The 21,583-nt window shown below is 44.2% G+C and overlaps 1 non-coding gene across 1 annotated transcript; it reads left to right on the forward strand.

Annotated features, from left to right (window-relative positions):
* Window positions 1-460: 460 nt before the first annotated feature.
* On the forward strand, window positions 461-534 carry TRNAR-CCU (transfer RNA arginine (anticodon CCU)). Its single transcript has one exon. It is a non-coding gene; the product is annotated as a tRNA-Arg (tRNA).
* The last annotated feature ends 21,049 nt before the right edge of the window (window positions 535-21,583 follow it).

The raw sequence follows: 21,583 nt of genomic DNA on the forward strand, positions 1-21,583 counted from the left end.
GTAAACGCAGTTTCTCTCTCCACCTGCTGCACTCATCAGCACAGCGATATTAGACAAAGGACGTGGTTCCAAACACCGCAGGATGCTTACAGTGTCCTGTTCATATCTGTAGTTTAAACGATCTCAGTGGAAGAAAGTTGCAAGAGAGTGCTACCGAGAGTCATACCTTGTTTATTCTCTACAGTGATATACGGTTTCCCGTTACGTTCTACAGCGTTGTTCTGCGGTACGTGAACCAGCGCCAGCAGCTTAATACGCAGCCAACTCTAAAGTGACCACACATCTTGTTATCAAAGATTCTGTCTCTGCAAATAAAAATCCAACAGAGGCGATATTAAATACACTCTACGCAGCGACTCTTAGGACGGGCAATGCTTCGCAGTACATCTGCTTCTCTCGATAAAGTACGCGCCAAACGCGTACATGCGCAAGCTACGCTGCCCCTTAGTGCCAGATGCCCCGCCGCGGTGGCTCAGTGGTTACGGCGCTCGGCTCCTGACCCGAAAGACGCGGGTTCGATCCCCGCCGCGGCGACTAAATTTCGATGAAGGCGAAATTCTAGAGGCCCGTGTGCTGTGCGATGTCAGTGCACGTTAAAGAACTCCAGGTGGTCGAAATTTCCGGAGCCTTTCACTACGGCGTCCCTCATAGCCTGAGTTGCTTCGGGACGTTAAACCCCAATAACCAACCAACCAACCTTAGTGCCAGATCATTTTGTCATGGTGTTAAAGAACAAAACTTGGCCCGACACGAGGCGACCTCAGACACGACTGCATGATGGCTTATGAAGTGTTTTTCTTTCACATGGGTACCAAGGTTGCAGTCACATTCAAACTCCTCTCTGTAACGGCAAGAAACGAACTTATCATAGTTTCGCGATCCCTGTTCGATCGCGTTCCGTGTTGGAACAAACAAAACGAAAAAATGGTGCGAAGACTGGTTAATTATTCTTGGCATTAACAGATCTGCGCTCATGACGTTCAGCTGAAGTCCTCGACATTTTTGTTCAGCGTATTCAATAGACAATGTACCAGTTAGATCTGTGAAGTAAATTCAGTACCTATGCATCAGGCTATCAAATCACCTGTCCTCGAAAGCGCACACTGTTAACATCGTTTCGTCGGCTAAGAAAAAGCTAGGATTTATGAAACGCCACATACTCCATGTACCGAAGCACATCTAGTTACTGGCAAGAGTCGCTGATGACATCCCAATTCAAACTTTATTCCCCGCCTTGGACCACCATCAAGACTACCTGTAGACTAACCTCGAACGGCTTGAAAATTGCACAGCTAGGTTCATTCATACGGCAGCTTCATACATGAGTGTTTGTGTCAGTTTGAAAGCAGAAATTAACCTGTCAGTTTTTACTGATCGCCGGAGCATTGTTATCCTCTCTCTTTTCGCATTTTTCAATAGCTTACAGCACCGGATAACTTGCAGTGCACAGTCGGGGACGAAAGTCTCTGAACCATATCTTCGAAAGATGAAGCCGATACCTTTAATATTGGCTGGGGGCTGTAGCCCACACTTGCAGAGGTGGAAGTCAAAATTTTGCTTTTTTCCCTCCACAATTGTGGTCTTCAGTTATGCCTCAGTTATGGGCAGTTATGGGCCTCAGTTACAGATCGCATGGTAACTCTGGGAACTCCGGCGATTTTTTGCCCGTACTGTTAGAGTTGTTGATTTTTAATGCTGAAGGCTTTCTTACCACAGTACGTGACTTCATTTTTTGATGTACTTTAGCATTACGCTTAAATAAGCGAAAATCTTGAATCGAAATCGAAACTCCTGCGCGGGGTCAGGAGAGCTGCTTTGCGTGACGTCAGTGATGAATATACAGGATGGCAATAAGGGAGTAATTACTCATTGACGTCCACTCGAGCGCAGCCATACGGCTACAAAGTAAAGCTATAAAGCTTTTTCAGAAACTTCGTAATCAAAGAAAAATTCCTCCTGGTCCGGGGTTCGTACCCGGTACCACCGCTTTACCGGAGCAGTCGCTCTACCAACTGAGCTAACCGGGACGGCAAGCTGACGGTAGGGCAATAGCAAATTGATCAATAACTCGAAGTGGGAACAGTGTTGACCAAATGTTTAGGGGAATCCCCCGAGGTGGAGTAAATTTTTAATGAGGGAGTAATTACTCTTTTTTTCCTTTTTTAAGGGAGTAATTACTCCCTTATTACAAATCTACTCCACCTTGGGGGATTCCCCTAAACATTTGGTCAACACAGGTTGGCAAGTGAGTCGCATGCACCTGCTGCCGCCCTGCCGCGCTGTGCAAGAAGCGAATCGCTGTGTGAGCACCATGTCAGAGGGAGCATAGAAAGTCGGCAAATTTTCCTGAGTGTCATCAGACAGGGACAGCTACGATTCGATAACAAGTTTTAGCGAAAGTCATTCTCCATTTACCGACGATCCGCCACGCCAACAGAGGCCCAACCGTGGCGATGCTGGGCGAATGCTGCGCGTCCCGCTTCAACACGACGACGCTCAGCCATAGTTTCAATTTCGGACTATAAATTTATCTAACCTAGAGATCAATGAATCCTACGCTGCACTTACAGACGCATATGCGGCGAATGCCAGCCGTCGCTTAGAGACGACAGGCTGTGCTGTCAGCAGATTGCTGCTGTGCACAATCAGCTGCCCAGGATCGCTTGCATCTGTCACCACCGGCAATTTCCAATGTAGTACCTTGACCGCGAGTTGGCAGATATGAGCCGACACCAGTTGCAGTTTTGCGACCCCAGTTACCTGGAACAGCATAATGAGAACAGGTATGCGCCCTGCCATGAGAGTTAAATACTACCCCAAGAAGCATATATATCCTCGAATATTGAAGCTATTTATGCGCTCTGACACCTTTATGCAAGTGGCATAGCTCATTAAATAACGATGGTGCGATTATGACGGCGACCGAACGTTTCTGCTAGTCCACATTCCCTCTCTTGCGTCGGCATCGACTCAACCGCCTCAATTATCCTCCGTTATTTTGGTTGCGGTTCGCTCCTCGCAGTAACTTTAGAAGTTGGTTTTAATAAAATAAAATAAGTCATATTCTAATCGACTTACCTCAGCCGCTTCCTCCCCATTGCTGCCCCTCGGCCCATCGGCGAATTAGCAGGCGTCGCTTAGGGAACAACGCAGGGCACATCATGCGACCTCAACCAGTGCCTGCTACTCGAGAGGCCAAACTCCTCCATCAGAAGCGTCTTGTGTTAGCAGCAATCCCACGTGAAATGTTCCAAGCACACACGCGTTCGGGAATTCAGGGACCAATTTTGGCGCCGGATAATAAGAATCTATTTGCAACGCAACTCTTTGTCGTTGCGAATTTTGTGTTAAAGCACTGTCTTGTTTTTAGCTGAGTAATTGGTACGTCCCACTACCCAGCATCAGCTGCTACCCATTGCTCCAAGGACCTCATTGCGCTAAGTGTGAGGAAAAAATGCAAGGTGAAACCACGATGCTTCTCGCTAGCAGGGCGCCACCCGTATGCGCTTTGGCAGGCTGTTCCTTATAGCGCCGTCGTCCCACAGCCCCGTGCCAGGCTTTGACATGCATGACCACAAGGCGAAAGTCCAGAGGCGAAGCCACATCTATTTCTCCGAACTGTGCGGACTTCAGTCTTGTCGGTAACAAGCCATGTCCAGCAGGGCCGTTGCATTGTCGCCGTCGTCTGTTCCACGCTACTTGCCAACATGTGACGTCATCGAGCACAGGGTTGGCCGTAAAAAACTCGTTTTGGGCACCGCGAGTCGCCAGGGGCCATCCTTAAAATTTGTGAAAAAAACTAAAGCTTTCTCAGCTGTGCTGTTTGGCACACACAATCTTGATACCGAACGGAACTTGTGATGCAAATTTAAGTGACATTTGTGAGCATAGAAAAATCGCTAGAGTTGTCTTTTAAGGCACCACTGTATTTAACACCTACAGATGCGGAGTTTATGAGAATAAGGAAAGCCCCGTCGCTTTCAGTGTTGTGCGAAAGGGAAGGGTATTAGATTTAAATGCGCATGCCTTCCTGGCCACCCTGGTATACAACAGCTGTAGCTTACCGGTATTCACCTATGGGGCAGAAACGTGGAGGCTAACAAAAAGGGTTCAGGTTAAGTTAAGGACAACGCAGCAAGCAATGGAAAGAAAAATGATATGCGTAACGTTAAGAGACCGGAAGAGGGCAGAGTGGGTGAGCGAAAGAAACGCGAGTTAATGACATCTTAGCCGAAATCAAGAAGAAATGGGCTTGGGCAGGGCGTATAATGCGATGGGAAGATAAAAACGGATGTAATCCAAGGGAAGGCCAGCGTAGCAAGGAGCGACAGAAGGTTAGGTGGGCGGATGAGATTAAGAAGTTTGCGGGGATACGGTGGCCGCAGCTGGCAAAGATCGAGGTTAATTTGCGAGACGTGGGGAGGCCTTTGCCCTGCAGTCGGCGTCGTCAGGCTAACGATGATGATGCCTTCCTGCAGTGGCCTAGTTTACTATTTGCCGACATAACAGTTGCAGAACAGCTTGTTAGTACCTCATACAATTATTTGATTGCCGTTATTTGTAGTGATGACTATCCAAGCATATATGTGCTGCTGAGGTTTATTTTATAAGTTGTGTGGAGGAAGGCTGTTTCGTCGGTAAACATAAATATGCTCTACCGATTGCCTGTTTCTGCAGTGTTTGGTTGATGCGGTAGTTATATAATTACTGGCCTAAATTAGTTTCCATTATGAAACGCAATCATGACCTTATCTCATATCTGTTCTCATGAACGAATTTCGTTAGTGATGGCGTTAAGCTATATTAAGACGCGTAATAACCCTAGCGGACTCCCGTATGAGCTCCCGATTTGAGAAGGAGGCAACCAGACTTCTTCCAGTCAAAATATCAAAGGTATTTTCTCTACAGCGCGCGCGCTAGACGTAAAAAGAGGAAACACTTGCAACACAATGTAAAGTAGAGAAATTATGCGCTCTTAAATAGTTACAGCTAACCACCCCCACTGGTCAACATTTCCCGAAGTTTTTCAAAGTTCAAGAAGTACGCAAGACAATGTATGATACTTCCGCGAAGTTATTGTGACTTGTAGCTACCGCCACTGCTAAGATTAAAAAATAAAGCCTCTCAACATACCACTGACCTCGCCTCCTGGTACTGCTGCTTCACTTGGCCTTCAATACTGAGTTAATAGTTGGCATTTCTATTTTTGTAAGCAATGTTACCTGTGTAAAGAGCGAAGAGTCTTCACCAACCAGTTTACTAAGCATATAAGCTCAATTTAACTTCCGTACTGACCTTAAGGTTAAAATATCATCTCTTCACGCAATGGTAGTATTGGTTATATTTTGGTTATATTTGAAGAAAACATCGAATTTATCAAGACTAGTGGAAGTAGTGTGGTACCTCATCACGGTGTTCATGCCTGTGCCCCTCCGCTTAACTCTGTCGCATATTTAAAAAAAAAGAGGACCCACTTAAGCTTCTCCCTAAGGGAAAGACGCAATAAAGTTATGAGGAAATTCCTATATATGCACAAGGCCATTCTCTACTTTACATTCATATATATCCTTGGTAGTCGTCATGCCCCTTCAGGCGCAGTGGCACAGCGGTTAAGCGATGGGCCCCTGCCTCGCATTTGCAGGAGCTCCAAGCGGTGGGCCTTGTGCGACCATGATTGCTGTTCCTGGGCGACCAGTCACTAATTTAACTACCATGTGCCACGGTGGGCACTTTGCTCACTATCTGGTTGGCAGGCTGTGCGTGTTGCACACACGGCGATATCCGGCTTTACCTAGCAGAGTGAAGCCATCGCTTCAAAATATGCCATGCTGATTTGCGAACTAAATGCTAAACCAACCGTACACTGCTGTGCCAACGCCTGTGCACGAACTGGACAACTAGGAGCTCAAAAGCACAAGGCACAAGGCTTCTTTCTTGGTCTCTCTACGCGCTTGTGGCTGTAATCCCGGTTCTGCGAGGGTCAGCGTATGTGTGTCTTCTTGTATAATGTTAGCTCAGAGATATTCAGTAAACAGCAATTAAACACAGTCGCTTAGGGGAATTCTCGTTACCTCGGAGAAAATAAATTAGCACCATAAAAATTTCGCCTACTTTCTTTAATGTTGCCTGCGCAAACAGTTTCAGATACCGTGATCACTTAATGACACGTTGCCGCTGCATGTCCTCAGGTATGTCACAAAAAGAAATCAATGAGTGAACAAATCATACGCACTGATGATAAGCACAGTAACCTGGCCAGAAGATTAGGATATTTTGCAGAGAAACTAACGATAAGCAATTCTTAATTGAAATACTTTAGAAAAGATTGGGGCTGGACTTTGCGGTTCTAATTTTCAAACATTCTGAAGATATATTTCTGTGTTTATTTCAAAACACAATACTTAGTTTTTCTCAGCGAATATTCTGTCCAGTCCAAAAAATACCGCTCTTTCTTTTGCCCCATACGCATGGCACCCGTGCGCTGGCAAACCCCGTGCTGATTGTCTTGCTTAGCTGCTTAGCAAGAGCAGTTTACATTTGTTAGTGTTGTGGGTGCAATAGAAAATACTATCGCCTTAAAAAAATAAAAAGTAGCAGTGCTGAAATTAAGTGATTGGACTCGAATGGAGATACGTAAATATAAATTTATTCGTAAAAGCTACGTTGCGCAATATCCTCCCAAATCGAGATTAAAAAATTTGCGAAAAAAGTAAGGGAAAAACGATCAAATCCACTTGGTTCGATTGGGCAAGTGGAACCAGGCCTTTCGGTCTAGTCGCCTTAGTGTCCTAACAGCTTTAAGAGGTTGCAATAAGTGAAAAGTGTATTTGCTGCTGGTGATAGTGTGCTCACTCCTTCAGTTGCATAACATACAGTAAAAGCAGCAAACAAGGCTTAGCAAAGTAGTGGAGCTTCTTGGTCTGCGCCCGACAGATGGCCTAAGTAGTTGAAAAGTGCCTCAAACCACACAGCTGAAATAATTAATTCCGCTATCCCGGCGTCTCACCACGCTCCTGACTTCTGCACTTTGTTAATTCTTTTTTGTGACCAATTCTACCTCGTACTGAGTAGCCAGCAACCTATGGCGCACATTTCAGAAATACCGGCCCTTTTCGGTTAAAACCAAATTTTATTTAAGAGAGCACGTTGTTGGGTGAGTCGGTCGTACATACTTAAACAAGGGAATTGCGCTAAAAAAAGACACGGACGAGAAAAGGACAAGGACGGGCGCAAATTTTATTAAACGTATTTGGCTCAAGTTATTAGTTTTTTATTGTTAAAGCCGAAAACTCGAATCCATAAATATACGTTAAGATCTCGCGCTTTTCGGTTATGCTGCACAGTATTTGAAATAAAAATAGTTGTGTGTAAAAATTAACCAGTACAACGGTGGGTATCCCGTGTACACTAGGCAGAGCTTCCGATTTTTGGTTGGAGACACTAGGCTGCGGCAGGCTTAGCACCTCTGCTAAGCTATTCGGGCCTCACTTTTTTTTTCTTACGCGGCATATCGGCAGCAGTTACTTGCTCCCAGTTTCAAGAACGCAGCAGTTGCAGAGATTGGCATCTGGCCTTTCTGCATGGTTATCTTAAGTCATTGTGGAGCTCCTTCTCTTCCTTGTGAGCCAGCGAGCCTGAACACTCTTCTAATAGTCACGCAGACACGAGTTCAAAAGTTCAGGATTTACAAAGGCACAGCAAATAAGTTCTGCCGAGGAAAGCGGAATGTGAAATAAACTAGCGGCAATCGAACGACTGCATTCATGTTCATGGTTAACTGTTCACGCTTCAAAACGTAGCTGCCGAAATCACTCCGCTGGTACCTTCTGAAGTGCAACAGCTTATACGGGCTCATTATGGGCTTAGACTATACAGGTTTCCAAGGGCTGCTAGTGCTAGGGCTTGTCATGTGCACGGTTTTTAAGCTACCGCTAGGGCCGCGCTCAGGAGCTCACGTTCACTTTGGAGCGGCTGAGTGTAGCTTCAGCCCTGCATGCCAAACTGTTGAAAAGCTTCACTGTTCATCCAGCGGAAGAAGCAAACACGCTGCAGATGCTCTTTGCATGTTTCAATAACAGCTTCCGTTCATAAAAAGAAAAACATCATACATCCAGAGAACCGAGTAGTGCTCATAATATTCCCCAACGTTCGCAAACTGAACGCGAAATCCGCTCCATGCCTGAGTTTCAAATAAATATGCTTTATAACCTGCCTCATTCATTGTAGCTTCTTCCCACCATGACTAGCTCAGCATACCGAACGCTAAATTACAACGCAGAATGCGTTATAAATGTGCGTTCGCGTATAAAACTTTAACGTACCCGGAGCCGGTCACGACGCGGAACGAGTTGGGCACTATCAAAAGCAGCTTGAAATTAGCCTGACGCTCTATCCGTTCTGCGGTGCTTATAAAGAGTGCAGCTAGATTATTAGCACGCGCCACGCTAACACTTCATCTGATTTATGATTAAGTCTCAGCTGTTAATTAGAAGACTAAAAGAAAAACGTCAGTGTCCTTTAATGCCCATTTTTCGAAATCGATTATGCTCCGAGTGTGCTGAATGCAGTGCATTGTGTACCAGGGGTAAATAGAAAGAAAAAAGAGTTTCTTCATTGCATTCAGGAAGGAAATTCTTGCAAACGACGCTAATAGCATGGGCTTCTTCACGAGGATCATCAATTAGCCATGGCCACTCGGGAACAAGAAATGACGCCCGCAAACGAGCGCTCGCTCATGTTCCAAGCTCCTTCAGGGAACGCTTCTCTGAGAACGGGAAGGTTGGTATGATGAGAAAACAGGAGTTTAATAATACTGTTGCAATCGTGTCACCCCTGTCTAGACAGCTGGTGAGAAGGCTTCAGAGGGGTGAGAAAGGGGCAAGTGAATAAGGAGGTGGGATCCGTCGACTGCTAGAAAATTTAGAAGCCGGACTGACGTCCGTTCGAGATGGGCTTGGTATCAAAGATACTTAAAATGGCGTTCAATTTTAGATTAAAGCTCACGATGAACGAAAAGAGTACACTTTAAGGGCACGAAGAACCATGGAAATTAATATATAATGCTAGAAATAATAGAATTAAAACTAGGGACGCCCTGACTTCCTTAGCAGTAATGACCCTGTTGGGTGCTAACTATCATCATTTTCATGAAATTTGACCGTAATGCAAGTACATTCGTTATAATGATGAAATACACGGAAAGTAATCAATAATCTATTGAGTATGGCTACATCGAATCAAACCATAACAAGAATTGTGCCGGAGAGAAAATGATAACCACATTCCGAAGGCCTGATAAAGATATTTTTCGCATGCGACCTAACTATTGTCTTTCTACGTCATTGTACCCGCGCAGCTCAAAGGTTCTAAATGCCAGTTACAAGTTTCGCACCATCTATGATATCCGGCTTAGTGTGAGCTGTAGTTAGGAGAATTTTCAACTGATGAATATAGCTCTGGACTCCTACTATTCTCGTAAGGTCTTATATGCGCGGCTAAGCTCATTTTTAAGGCACGCCTCTTAACTAACGCCAAAAAAATGAAGTCTTGCTATTGTCTTTAAGAATATTTCCACGTTGAAGTACAGCGCAATTTCAACACCTATTTCATTTTTTTTTCATTAATATAAATCGTGTATTTTAAGGGAACTACAGCCAACAAACAGACGCCTCCAGGGAAGAACCCACATACACGAAGCTAAATTTAAGACGGCGCGTCCTTCTGCGGAAAGAAGAAACGGCAGCAGTAGTTTCATCGACATCTGCCCCCCCCCCCCCCCCTTCTAACATTAACGCGTTGAGTATTATGGGGATTCCTTAAGGAAATTGCTGCCAACTTCAATTTTCTCATTATGCTCTTTCCTTTAAACTGCCTGTATAGCCTCTCCAGAAGGCAGATGACCCAGCCACTTACAGAGTACTTGTTTCCTGTGCCATTGTACCGGCAAAATTTTCTGGAGTTCCTTGAGTCCGGTGTTTTAAACGTGTTAGGTGCATGTGCATTTCTTCTGCTGCAAAAACATTCTTCTTTGAACTTCACACATCTACGCTGCCTGTGAAGGCATGGCTTCATGCTAAGGAGATGCGTGCGCCATGGACGGTGAATTGCCGCCAGTGCATTACACCTGAAACATTTGACCATTGTTTTATTCTGTGCTTTGATGCTGTAATTTTCTGGGACATATTACAACGAACAATTAAGAAGGACATTGAAATCACGCCCTGCAGCATCCGTTTCTTGCCTGTGGCGGAAAACTGTTTTTCCTGATTAGCTACTTATGTTGTTGGGACTATTTAGTCTCTGGAAGAGCCACATGATGGACTGCCACGCCGAATGACCACGGTCATCGAAATCTTTGTTTCGTGAACACTGCGCTTTTGCGCGGGGAGTATATCCTGCCCTGCAAGAGCTGCGTAGCTGGCTGCCCTGTCTAGATGCATGTGTGTGCCTCGCAGACTTTTGATGTTCCGGAAGGAGGGGTAATGCAGGGGTATGGTGGCCTGGTGTTTTATGGCTTAAGCATACTTAAATTATTCTTTTCGGCACTATTTTCATGCAATAAATAAGAAAAATCAGTCGGCATAGCATAGTGGTTAGCACGCTCAGCTATGGAACGGAAAGAAGGTAGTTCGGTTCTTGCCGTGCAAAAGATTTTGTGATTTTTTTTCTGGGCTTTCACTTCAGATGTAACTAACGGACGGACGGACGGACGAACAGAGTCATGGCCGCGAGTATGGGCTATTAAAGGCTTTCGTCTTAATAGCAGAAAACTACAGGCGTCCTGAGGAGGCATCTATGGATATACTGAGTTTTTTTTTGGTGCAATCGTACTATGTGCAAAAAAGATTCTGTGCATAAGAACTTCCGCTGGAAAAATTCGCTATTCGAGAATTTCTGTGTATGAGCGCTGCATCGTAGCTCTTTACTATGGTGAGCAGCGAGTATGCACGCCAAAAAAATTTCTCAACCAAAACTAGTTTACTGATGTTGCAAGATTTTATCCTTGTGCTACTTTTTTTTACGCGACAGCGTACACAACTCGTTCGGTCGATAAACCGTCGGTGTCGTATTTGTAGTTTTCGAACTTGGAAAAACCACCTAGGATCAAATAACTTCACAACGACCAAAAGAGACGATGAGACAACAGGCAGGCGCCAACTTCCAACTGTTTATTGCTAAAAAAACACACATTTATAGCCTCAGGTAACGCCTACATTTTCACACCATGTGCCTTATTGCAGCTGTGGCTTGTCACCTCGCACAAACGTTATTGCACAGAAAATTGTACTCCACCGCATACAACTTAACTGACGTATCACTCACGCACAAGGCTGTCTTTTTTTATGTGAAAAGCTTCCAATAAAATCCTTGCCTGCTTGATCTTGCTTATGCCTAGAATCCTCGCCTGAGTGAGTGATACGTCAGTTAAGTTGCAGGCAGGATTTTTGCCTAGTTTGCAACCTGCAAAAGAGAGATGGTGATCTCCGCCCGGAACAGCTGTAAACGAACCTCACGGATTTTTGCTGAACCTTTTATAGTTTTACAATGCTCGTTGCTGCAAAGAGCCCTTAGAACAAAACAACCAATTATACTTCACCATAGTATATCCTCGAAGAATACAACATCCTTCGAAATCGCTAGATGTTCGACTCACTGTCCGATTGGCTCCACTCCTTCACAATAGTCGTTGCTTTGTAGGGCTTGGAATAGAAGGTTATGGCGTTAATCATTTCCTTCAACAATTCTTGCACATTACGGTTACATAACTGCTATGAAAACATTATGTCTCTGCTTTTTGTTTGCTGCCTATTTAGTGCTAACATTAGTGCTGTTTGCATTGGCTTCTAAATGTTGTGCTTGGTGTTTCGAAGCTGTGTTTTCAGATGTATTCTTACGCAAGATATAGCATGATTTATTTTCCCTCTGCAAGAAAAGTGGCCCGTATCGCTTTTAGGTACCAACCATGCCCATGTAAATTAAAAACAGGTGTAAAATTTTGATGAGCTCCGAAGAAGTCCGAGTGAAAGTTTTCTTATAAAGCATGTCAGCCTGACAACAACATGGCTATTCTGCAACTGCACCTATTTCATGATTTCTTTATGTTTTGATATAGTTCCTTTGTTAATGTCACAGCAGTCAGTGTTAGGCTGATGTCACACAATTGCCTTTTAGTTAGGATGCTGAAGACACATCAACGTCACCCTATACAAGCAACCGCCAGCTAGGAAGTTTTATTATTTTATACATGGCTGAGAGGTTAGTGATTTTGCGCCATTTACGATACCGTATAGAAACGGCCATGTTACGGATTTTCAACGCTGTGCCTCTACTTTATACGATAAGATATCCTGCCGCCAACTCCATAAGAGTGATGTACTTCTTTTCAAGACATATTGCGCCTTAGGGTCGCGCTGTGCAATCAATCCAAATTGCTTACTAACGAGAAGGATTTTCTCTGCCAGTTTTTGACGACATAAGAATAGGGTTTCGGTCAACATCAATTAGTGCGCCTGACCGTATATTTGAGAAGTAATCTTGAAAAGAATCGCAAGAATCACGAGAACTTCTCACGTGCAGATACGTGTGTTTTGCTGACTTGCCATTTATAAATTCCCATCATAAGTCGCTTACGAACTGCCCTATTCGAGTGCTGGCCTATTAAAATGCAGCCAGCTTGCTTGTGCTTGTATTTCTATAGAGGCGATGTGCGTTTTACAACCTCAAATGTTTTTCCCATTCGCATACCGGTCTATGGCGAGAGGTATTAATGGGAAAACATTACTAGTCCACTACTACAAAAGTTGGTGGCATCTGTGTCTGGTGTGTATACTCGTAGATGGTGCAGAAAACACCAGCGGTGGGAAGCAAATAGGTTTGCTTTGGTTTATAGGGTTTAACGTCGCAAAGTGACTCATGCTATGAGAGACGCTGTAGCGGAGAGTTCCGGAAATATCCGCCACCTGGGGCTCTTTAAAGTGCACTTACATCGCACAGTACGCGCGCCTATAGCATTTCGCCTTATGCCTCACCTCTTATCCGCAAGAAAATAGAGAGACGTCATCTGGTGGCCGTATGATGCACACAGCAAGCGGAGCACCGCCACTGCAGACAATCCTATAGACGTCGTTTGTCTATATATACTCACTACTGTCCGACCTCCATGTGGTGCCAGTTTTCCCCACATTCATACCAAAATTATGACCCAACGATTTGTCGTACATCGTTCAGGGTCATACGATTTCTTGTTGTATATAGCTTACGTGTGCTACTCAAGTTCTAAGTTAGCTTGCGGCAGGGATTCGAACCGGAGACATATGCACCTTCAACTGCGTCTTCCTAGAATTCCGTATCAAAACTGTGATGCAAACGTTCGTCGTAAAGCGTTCCCAGTGGTGTCATACGCGCGCGTGTGTGTGGCCGTCCAAAACAACTAAATGTCTACGTCTTGCGTCCACGACATGCGAACTCATCTAACCTCATCGTGGTGCAGCGAGAGGGTCCGAATGTTTGCGGTCTGATGCGGAACCAATGCGCAAGTACATAAACTCGTACAAAAGAACTGCACCCAGGGACAGTAATGCTTTAGCATTCCCACAAGTAAGCAGTGTTGTCTCACGAATTTTACGAAAACATTATGTGTTAGGAATTTTTTCTTTTCGCTACAGACTCGTTTTTTGAGTGAAATCTTTAGTTTTACTAATGAGCTTGTAGCCACTGAAATTTTGGTTTATTTCGTTCAACAAAAACCTTTTTGGCCTTTTCTCCTGGTTTGGTTATCCCTTACGAAATTTGGCTCTCTTGTAGGCTTATCTTTCAGTTCCTTCTATGTAATAATTTCACCATATTTTGCAAACATTTATCCTTCAGAAACAGCCCCGCCGCGTTGGAAAAGCGGTTACGGCGCTCGGCTTCCGACCTGAAAGACCCGGGTTCGATCCCGTCCGCGGTGGCTGAATTTCGATGAAGGCGAAATTATGTACGCCCGTGTGCTGTGCGATGTCAGTGCACGTTAAAGAACCCCAGGTGGTAGAAATTTCCGGAGCCCTTCACTACGGCGTCCGTCATAGCCTTAGTTGCTTCGGGGCGTTAAACCCCAATAAACCAAACCAAACCAAACCTTCAGAAACACATTTACTAAAGTTTGCCCTGCACTTTACCTAATTTACAATAAAAAAGTGTAGAAAAGAACAGATTTCGTAACACATCGAAGCAACAGGCAGTTTCCATGAAGCAACAAGCAGATTTGGACATCCTGAATTATTTGTAAGCTACTACACTGGATCTTATCCACTTTTCACAATTTCAAAATAATATACCGTTCCGGAATATATGTAGGAGGTTAAATCTAAAAACCAGAATATTCTTTTGAATTCCGAATATAGAAGTCAGTATTCGCTTTCTATGCTTGTATTACAATTGCATCACTTACGAAAAAAGTAGGAATCCTAACACAGCGATATTTTCTATTCAATGGTTAGATAACAGGTATTTGCTGAAAGTATTAGAGGCGCAAATTTTCAAGCTATATATTTTCCTTTCTTCAGCCGATAACAATACACTTGGCTTTGGGAACGAGAGAACTAAACATACGCCCGGTTAGTTTTAAATATTCACTGCGGCGCTGTTTTCCACTTACACATTTGGTATTGGCCTGCTTTTGTGTAGAAAGCCACTACCAGTACCTTAACAAATCGCAAACGCTCACATAACCGTGAAACGTTTGTTGCTGATTAGCTTGCTTCGACCGATCAATCACTCCCAGCTTATGTAGTCTTAGAGAGGCTGACGGAGTAGAAACTGGGTAATTGTTTTGGGACCGCATATGCTTTGGGGCCTCGTTTAAACCTGTGGTCTGTGTAACAGCTCTCGGATACGCAACACGGCGTACAATGCCGTAATATATTATTCATAGCACTAATATACCCTACAGTTCTATTGTTTATAAGGCACTGCACATAGTTATTACAAAAAAAACTAAACCTCGAGAAATAGTCTTAAAATTGGCGAGTTACCGCGATAGTACAAGCTGTTGCCTCGCATTCCATACAAACTAATCATTCTCAATGGCTTCGTTTAACTATCCGCTACTGGGGAGAGGCAGAGAAAATGTGATTCTTGAAAATAAAAAATGAAAAAGGAGCAAGAAGGAAGTCTCAATCCCCTGGTTAGATGTGGTATTTATGAAAAACATTTTCTTGCTGCATTACCTTTAAATGAAATCTCATTGATATGGTTTTCCTTGTGCGTTCAATTTTTTTCATGATACCAGAACAATTGAAGTGCCTCACTTTAAATGCCACGTTTCACAGCTTAGGTAGAATTATGATGCCGGTGGGATGCTCATACTTTACCTTCCTTGCTCAGCATTTGGCGCTAGTGAGGTAACAGATCTCGTCTTTATTCGTCGCTGAAAAAGATAGCCTTTTCCTGACTTTACGGTATGTAGCAAGCATCAATCATGAATCTTCCCTTCGGACTCTTGGCCACCATGAGAAAGCTCAAAACTTTTTTCCTGGTGCAAGTGGGACGTGGAATCTTCGAATAGAGCTCTACAGCTTGCTTTCCTGCGTATTTAGTATGCTTACAGCTTCGTTATTTTCAGAGTTGATTTCTACTGGCAGCTAGGATAGCGCATTGGAAACTCGCCACGTTTACGAAGATTGTTATAAGGCCTCGATGTCAGACTGCTTCAGTTCGGTTACACGAAACAAGATATTCGCTCCTTTGGCTGTGAAAGGTTTAGGAGATGAGCAAGGGCACGATGATTGGTAAGGTGCTTGAAATAGGTACCTTTCAGGCACAGTGAAAAAAACCTCACCGCCAGAATCATATGTAGCCTCTGTTTTTTCGCGGAGTTCTTTTATTCTGGCTTTGCGAAAGAGTACTGTACGAACGTAACCCGCTGTGTGTGCCATTGACTTCTTTCGGCTTGGAGTTGCTGAATGGTTATAGCAGTGGTGCCGCAGTAGGAATCGTCAGTCCTAAGGTCGGAAGGGAATGAGAAATCAGGTAGAGTGTGGAGTAGATGTTAAGAAACGGAATTTAAGGCTTCCCCACTCTCGTGTTTCCTCGTGAAGCCTTTTTTCCTCTTATGGGGCTAACTGTGTGACGGAAGCAGGGTCAGTCTCCCAATGCTTGGCACCGGAGTTATGCTGTCGTCGCAAAGTCTCGGCATCCTTGGCACGTGTCGAATGAACGTGCCATGAGCGAGCTGTTCGCCACCGTGGCAGAGAAGATGGGCGACCCGAAACATTATTCAAAACGGCTTCGCGAACATCGCCGCGAACGCAAGCTCAAGCGTAGACCACCTAAAAATGTGGAGTTGCCCGCCCTTGAAGCGAAGCGAAAGCCTCGCCGGTCAGCGCAGAGCACGAGAGGCTATGAAGAACGGACAACTAGAGCAATGAAAACCGCAGGTTCATCCAGGTGCCTTACGAGGACAGGCAAAGGCCGGACACGTGGTCCGAACTTTTATTTCCAGCCCAGAATTTCCTCAGGCCTGATGTAGTAAGAATGGCCAGGTGTGGCTCAGATTAATAGACAGCTGTGCCCTTTTCGGGGGTCTGATGTTTAGTTCTTGGGCGAAGTACAGTTGGAGAACGCTAACGACAAAGCCGGCGAGATCGATAAAAGGCTGACGTATGGTGTCCAGGAGGAACACGAAGTTTGCTGGTATTCTCGCTATAAGTTCAGGGTTTGCAGTTGTAAGAAACTGGCATTCATAATCTGAGAGAACCTGCCATATGCACTCCATCCCATTCTTAATCTTCGTTATTTCCCTTTCATGAACATGATCTCTTTAAAACGCACTCTCCCGCAAAAGCTTGGCGCCCAAGTAATCACCCTTTCTTTCAGGTTCTGTCCAAAACACTTCGCGGCCACGGACGAGGAGAGGCAACTGCTTCACATGTTAGACGTGAATTGTATCTCTTGGTTTCATTCTTTCTTGTTTTGGTTGTCGCGGGAAGAGACAAGGGAGGCTGCGTGTTATTTTTCGTTCTTTTATTTATATATCAGAAAATGAAGGCCTCGAAGAGCTGATGCCCTTCCTTCTGCACCGTTTAGGTGGGAAATCTGTGTTTTCTGTCGGTCATTGTGTGACTTGAGTAATATGGGCCTACACACTGAACAGTCTCCACTTGCACTCCTGATGGGAACGGGCTTGGGTCGGACGTCACGCCGAATTTGGCGACGCAGACCATGCTGAGTAGAAAGTGATTTGAGAGGTCTGGCATTGGCTTTGAGCATCTGTGCCGGGATGGACCAAGGCCTCTGGATGAGGCGCCAGCCCAGAAAACACCGCGGCCAGTAGAAGAAAGCACGCGTTCGCAAAGCCGAGGCCGACAAAAGGCAAGAGAAGAGCAAACGACGCTAGTACCACTCAGGGATTTGCGCGTTCAGATTTGAGTGTTTGGTCTCTCCATGAGACTCCCAAAGCGGCGGTGAATTTACTTGCTATATTTGTTTGCTTAGCCACCTCATTAATCAGGAACCTCATATTGAGGCGGGGTTTGAGAGGCGGATTAGAGCTTAAATTCACAGCATTTAAAATGGTCGTCTAGGGACGGATTTTTTGGAGAAGCTAGCCAGCACATTTATTCCAATCTCCAAATTCTTGGTAATGTTTTGGACGCACTTCAGAGAACAAAGGAAAACTACCAGTCGATGCACTTTTTTGGTTTCTTCATTCTTTGTACACCCTCACGGACGATCTTTGCGTGCTCATCGAGCTCTTCTCGGTCAGGTAATATTTGGCTCTGGCGAGTGGTTTTCCTTGAAATTCACTTTGAGTTCTCCCTTTAATAATGGTGCCAGGGGAGTTGTCAGGTGTTCAGCGCGTGAGTTTTCATTTTGAAATACTCCAAAATTTCCCTGACATAAACGTTAGAAACGGCATTAAAAATTGGTTTAAACCTCTATTCATCTTCTCGAACAATGCGGCGCAGTTTTTCTTACCTCTCTGGTAGATCAGTTCTACCTGACTTTTCTACCTCTCGTACTCGTCAAGCAGTTTGACAATGACCATCTGCTCTTTGTTTATCTCTTTAAGTTCAGCTTGGCCGAGTACTACAAGTCTCACACGGAAAGAAACCCGAAAAACTGTTTTCTCCTATGATGCTTACTGTTCGGAAGACCGCAACGCAAAGTAAGCACGTTTGACTGTTTGGAACCATGTAGCAAGTGCACAGCCGTACGGATGAACGCTGTATGGGTGCCAGCGTTTGAATCAGGTTCGGTTGTCACGTTGCAACGCAGCTAGCAGTGACCCCATTTGGGTCCCTTACATAGGTTCGAATGCAGAAATTGCATTTCCGAAAGAAAACCTATAACCTCTATATATTACTATTGCCGGTTCAGTGGTGTCTGGCTGCTTTCTTATTCTCTTGTGCTGATGTGATGTGTTCGCATAAAATAAAATTACATAAAATAAGCGAATTACTTCACCTGCGCACGCGAGAACTGAAAATAATTTAAAAAATGGAAGGAAAATCTCCTGAAATGCAATCACGCCGCTCTTTGTTCCGTTTTACTAGGAGGTGTAATGAGGTATGTCCCTGGCGCAGCGCAAGAGACAACTGGCGACCGCGCAGCGCGAAAAGCTCAATGTGTCATAAAAATAAAGCACGTCAACAGGTTTGTTTTACAAACATTGCAGTTATAGCTTGAATGTCTTAAAGATATCACATTGTTAACCCTCCTTCGAGGCTTTGTACCACTTTTGGAGCTGCTTCCGCATCACATCTTTTAAATAATACGCAAAGATTCATTACAGTTTTCAAGGCATAGCTCAGGTTCATGTTATTTAATACTCGTAGTCAACAGGTATGAAGAGTTCCTTCCTGATTGTAGTTTTGGCGGGTCTTCTGTTATTTCGAAGAATTCTGTTTCACACCTCTCGTAAAAAAGCCCAGTCATTTTATTTCTTTAGTTATGCATTACTAATACAGCAAAACGAAAAAAAAATCACGGTGGTCTAAATGGCTTATGTTTTCACATGTTTCCATCTCTTTGATCGCACATGAACTTGCTCCTGTTCTATCTGGTTTGATTCGTGTTCCGTGGAGTTCATTCCTCCGCTACGTACCACACTTCTTAGAAGGTGTCAAAGACCCTGAATGCGAGAGACCTGCAGAAGTTCAAGCATGCTTCAGAAGTGTATTGTCATATAGAGACTTTTTGCAATATGCTTGTGTAATGCCGCTGCAGAATCATCTCACGCATATAGAGTTCGAAGGGCAGCTAAAGCAAGGTTTCAGGGATCACATGAATTGCGGTGGCTTGAAGTTTGTAGTCCAGGGTATGTGAAGAGTACTCTTTATAAATATAATCCCGGTGCACAACGAAGCACGAGAACAAGGAGGACCACAGGACGGAACGTTGAATCATCACCCTTTTATTCATGAAAGAACGACACCCACATGTATGAGGTGCACTTATCAGTGACGCAAAGATAAACAGGGTGACTGCTTCATACGTGGTAAGGATGTTATATTTTTGCCTGTCATGCACCTTTATATCCTGATCCCCTTGCGGCAGTATTTTTTACTTTTCTTGTTGCCTTGGTGATGTGCCTCTGATAATGGCACCACGTAATTATGGGTGTGCTTCCTTTCAAAATAAAAGTTTATCGTTCATCGCTCCGTCCTGTAGTCATTCTTGTTCCTGCGCTCCTTTTATTTGCGCTCTTGTTCCTGGAGGCATGGAAAATAACTTACCGGCCCAACAGAAAATGTTGCTCAGAGGAGGTGATCTGTTTCCTGTTTTTGTTTCTTTTTTTTTCGAGAGGTTGGCCAGGCCAGTCTACTTAAGTGTCGCACGCCTTCGAGAGGACTCTCTCTCGACTCACTCCCTTCTGACCGTTACGCGCTCGGCCAGGCGTATGGAGGAAAGTTTTCTTTTATTGCAGAGCGCTTGCGCAAGGCTCGCCAGGCTTAGTAGTTAGGAAGCAGCATCCCTTGCTTCAAATCGAGTCGGTCGGCTGAGCTGGACGTGGATTGCTGCATATCTTCGAAACCTGTATTTGCGACTTGTCTGTAGTCGTATCAAAGTCTTGAGTCCCCATCGTAAATCGTCTCCGGCCTCCTCTTCATCTAAGGCAGTGTATCGAGGTACAGAGCTTTGCCACTGGACGGATTTTACTTTCGCCAAATGCATTGGAAATGATCATAGGACGTTTGTGTATTTTCTTCCAACATCGTGGCTTGCGTATGGATTGCTTACAGTGCGCAGCTAAGATGAGAAGTTTAGAAATAATTTCTTCACTGTTTGCAGTTTTTCAACCTTTATTACACTGTAAGACAGACAGTGGAGGTTGGTTCCCACTGCCACGTTCATTTCCTCAACACCTGCTCGTCACAAACAACTGACATTTGTTTAAGCATGTGCTTTGCTGCATTGCACTTTTCTGAAGGGATATTCAATTCGCAGTGGTAGCTTGCTTCCAATCATCTATGAGATTATCAGAATGAGGGTATGACTCACGCAGCCCTCGAAAAGCGGCATGCCATGGAAGTTAAGTGTAATATGACAAGCAGGAACAAGAGAAGAATATGACATTTTTGCAAAACAAAAACGAAATTTTGTTGAATGCTGTCACCATGTCTTGTCAACATTTCAGTTCTTTGCCTTAAACGGCATGCAACTAAAGCCCACTGATACATTCACGGACAACTGAAGGGGAAACTCATAGTTTGTGGGTTAATATATGAGATCGACGGAGGAAATAAAATAGAGTTATTCGTACGCTGTGTTCCCGAAGAATTCATTGCATAAAAGAAGACAAAGTGAACCACGTGGCGAAGTGAAGAAGTGAACCATGCAAAAAACGCAGCAATGCACTACAGACAGTGTTTTGTTTTGAATGGTTACAGGATAAGTAGTTTAGATTGCTGGTTACACTGACTCTATTGTCTAGGAGAGAAATAGAAGGTAGACAAGATGTGGCCCATTTATGTGAGCAGTTTTTAAACATATAGGCTTTGCATGGTTGAAACCTTCGTTGTCTATGTCACAAATCAAAATAAATGAATTGAACAAGGACCGGCATGTTAATCAATAATGTTCTCAAAATTAGAAAACGCGCGTTAAAATGAGCTGTCGGGTACATTATTCAATGAGCCATTTCTTGCGGCCTGTGTGCACAGTGACACGCAGCTGAATAGGTGCAGATGACCGCCATCACGAGCTTGTGGACTGAAGCGGCATGAAAACTGCGCATAGGTCATAGGAGAAGATTCAGGCCAGAGAGATGTATCCGGACGTTTTCATTGGATGAGAACAAACGCAACATTAAGCTAACCACGCAAAAGATTAATACCACTGGGAGCGCAGCTTCAAAAATAATTATTTAGTAACAGCATAAGTAGTAGTTTCCCATATAGCAGCAATTCAATAAAAGCATAACAAAAAGAACAATTTTTGTCTACTAGCATCAAAGATTGCTATAGTAATCAAAAATATGTTATAACATTCACCATGAACGACAATGGATGATGCTGACGCGAAGTGGCAAGTATACCAGCTGTTAGACAGGGATTGCATTTATGTCCCCTTAACATCACCAGCTACCGGAAGAATTCAAAAA

This window comes from Amblyomma mixtum, chromosome 3 (genome assembly GCF_055824585.1).
Source record: "Amblyomma mixtum isolate Tamu chromosome 3, ASM5582458v1, whole genome shotgun sequence".
Taxonomy (NCBI): Eukaryota; Metazoa; Arthropoda; class Arachnida; order Ixodida; family Ixodidae; genus Amblyomma; species Amblyomma mixtum.